This window comes from Adiantum capillus-veneris, chromosome 2 (assembly GCF_014529385.1).
Source record: "Adiantum capillus-veneris isolate H3 chromosome 2, ASM1452938v2, whole genome shotgun sequence".
Lineage (NCBI taxonomy): Eukaryota > Viridiplantae > Streptophyta > Polypodiopsida > Polypodiales > Pteridaceae > Adiantum > Adiantum capillus-veneris.
In genome coordinates this window covers 141,710,592-141,713,778 of record NC_140932.1, presented here as the reverse complement: position 1 = coordinate 141,713,778, position 3,187 = coordinate 141,710,592, and the positions used below count along the sequence as shown (strand labels likewise).

Sequence of the window (3,187 nt, the reverse complement as noted above, 5' to 3'; positions counted from 1 at the left end):
AATAAGGTACAAGTTTTGGATAGAGAGGTAGTCTAAAGCTTGAAAAGATTTAACTCAGCAAGAATGTAGGATTTGCGTGGGGATAAGATGCCAATATGCTTGCCTGATCTGATGAAATTGTGCTTACCTCCAGACGGGTGCATGTTGGAGAGAAAGAGCGTGTGGATATGCGCACGCATGTGCGTGTAGCGAAGAGAGAGCTTGCACTGTGGCAGGCAGAGCTCGGCAATGCCGAGAAGAGGGCTTCCTGTCAGAGATTGAAAGAGAGACAGGTTGCAACCACACGCGAGCTGGCGGAAGCGTCAGGTGACAACAACGTAAACTTGCACGCCTTCTCCACAGCGTTAATGCACTCCTCAACTCTCCATAACCATGGAGCCATGTCTCGTTGCAACAGTGCTTGTCGTCAACAAATTGTCAACCACGAAAGGAGCTTGAGGATGCAGCGATGGTGGGAAATGAAGAAAGTTAGGCGTGAGATTGGGCTGATGGCCATGCAAGTGAAGAAACTTGCTTGATTGTACATCGTAATGATCAAGGAGTGGAACTGCTCTTGTCTGGGGTAGACTGTCTGCATTGTGGTTATAGAGTGGTCCAGAAGCTCCGACAACATGGATGGAGGGGGGGTATCTGGCTTTATGACGGTGATGAAGATGATGATGTGGGGAAGGGCGTGGAGTTGATGTTGATAACCTCCAGCGTGGAATGGTCATGAGGGTGATGATAGTACATGCTTTCATTTCCCGCATGGTTATAATCTGGCCCTCCAGATCCTAGGAAGTCTTCCAACTTAGGCCCATCTTCTGTCTTCACTCGCACACCAAAGTTCTGTAGAGCCAATATATTACATGGATGACTTGTTGCCTCTGCCTGGAAATAGTGTTGACGAGGATCGTGACAATCTTCTAAATCGCAGTCTGCATTGCCGTTGCCTCCTACCATATTTACCAAACCTGTGTTCATCAGGTAGTGCGGCTGCACAGGTGCAAACTGCTCCAAAGCTTTAAAGTGAGGCCATTCTGCATGCACAAATATTTGCTAAGTCCCTTTATTTCACGAGTTGCCTCGAACCTTAGGTGCAGGACAACCAAGAGGTAAACTAGCTTAGCCCGCATAAGGACAGATTTGTGTATGCGAGAGATAACTACAGAAGGCCAGCAGAGAAAACATGGTGAGAGTGAAGGAGCTTCGAGAAGCAACGCACAAAGGTAATAATCGATTTTCGGAAGCAAGAAAACTGCATGCACATTGTTGGTAGGCATTGTGGATGTTCGATGTCTTCATTTAAGAGGCAAGAATAATTAAGGCTCAAAGAAGCGTGATCAAGGAGTGACTAATTACACTTACTTCAGGGAGTCGCTACTTACACTGACGCAGATAAATGAGGAGAAGAAATTGCTAAACGACCATGAATGCTTACCAGATGAAGAGGACGAGTTGGGAAAAGCTTCTATGACAGCTTCATGACTGTTGGTGCCTACTGAATGTGGCATGATGCGAGCAATATCAAGCATCTGAGAGGTGAAGGAGCCGTGATTTTCTGCAGGTAAATAAGCAAAGCATAAGGAAGCGGATGTGCAGCCGCTACTGTAGCAGGCAGAACTCAAAGGAGAGCTCAAACTTTCCGCATGCAACTAGTGAGCTGGCGGTTGGTGTTGATGATGATCATGATCGCTGCTTTGATAAAGGTTGAGGTGAGCGCCTCTGTACACACCTCCTGTGCCATGCATAGCATTATGATGAGCGACAGATGCAGCTTCCTCCACAGGGGATCTTTCCTCTATAGCCAAGTAAGGAGACAACGAGAAGGAAAGTTAGTTGTTGACAGAAGTCCCCATTAATAATCAACACCCCCTAGATGTACTGTGATATTTGTAGGTCGACGTGCGAAAGATGCTCAAGAAACAACATTGCCTGCTACATAGCTTGTAGCAAGCTTGACCTTGGTACTTGAATGGTTTAAATCGACACTAGTCAAGCAAAGCTGGAGAAGCTGCATCGACGCTACGATTCTGAAGTCTTCGAATTAGGAGGATTTGACGACCAAGTTATAACTTATAATGGGTGAAAGGGGGCAAGCTGCAGACCAGACTGATGCAACAAGAAGGTGCGGGCCGTCCGGTTTTTGGGTGAGAGAGAGAGAGAGAGAGAGAGAGAGAGAGAGAGAGAGTGCCTATGTGTGTCACAATCTGTGTGCGCACACGACGGTAGAAGAGGCTTGCCCTTGTTTTCCTCCTCTTATCACATCGAGGTCACGTCGTCGTGTAGCCCTCGCCTTCACACAAAGCTAAAAAGCTACTAGCCGTCCACGTGGACGCCATCCGTCAAAGGACGCCCAACCCAGCCCAACACTAAGGCCTTTTCTTCAGCAGGCCAAAAACAAGGTAAACACTTCACAATGGCCTCAAGAAGGCATCATTTTTTGTTGTAATAAATGATTATTAGAACACATTTGACATGTTAATGGTCTGTGCTCGAGAAAAATGTGTCTCAACTTAATATCTTGTCGTTCATGGCTCGAAAAATACATTTTTCCTAAACAATCAAAATAAGAGGAAACTTGAAATTCTCTCGGTTTATAGGTCAAAATTTGAATCTTTTGCCGACAATTACACTAACAATTGTGTAAATTTGTCGGTTTTCTTAAAGGCAAGCTTAAAATCTACTAGGGATTTTTCAATTTTAACCGGTTAAAATACACTAGATTCCGGGTTTTTTCTAACACTGGTGCCATTTTCAATTTCAAAAATGTCAATTGAGAGCAAGGGGAAAAGGAGAAGTTCCACCTCGAAATAGAGAAAAATAATGTAAAAACTTGAAAAGTAAATCTAATTTTTAACATTTTCTCTAGGCATATTCAAGAAAAGAAATTTTATATGTCTGTATAAATATTTTTTCCCGAACACTTTAAGGGGGAGAGAGAGAGAGAGAGAGAGAGAGAGAGAGAGAGAGAGAGAGAGATGCACGTGCGCGCGCGCACACACACACACACACTCATTTTCATAATGAAAATGTCCAAATGAATATAGTTAGGGTTTAAATGACTTGAAATGTCACTATAAAAGTTAATGTGAGGGTGACTACTTAATAGTGAGAGAATTGCACGTTTTCTCTAATACTTCCCTATGGCCTTCTTGGCCAAAAAGTGTTTCTTTATGTTGCTCTTCTCATGTGTGCGAAGATATTG

The 3,187-nt window shown here is 44.1% G+C and overlaps 1 pseudogene; it reads right to left on the bottom strand.

The window, feature by feature from the left end:
• Positions 1 to 356: 356 nt before the first annotated feature.
• On the bottom strand, positions 357 to 2,295 carry LOC147463758 (uncharacterized; annotated as a pseudogene).
• Positions 2,296 to 3,187: the final 892 nt, after the last annotated feature.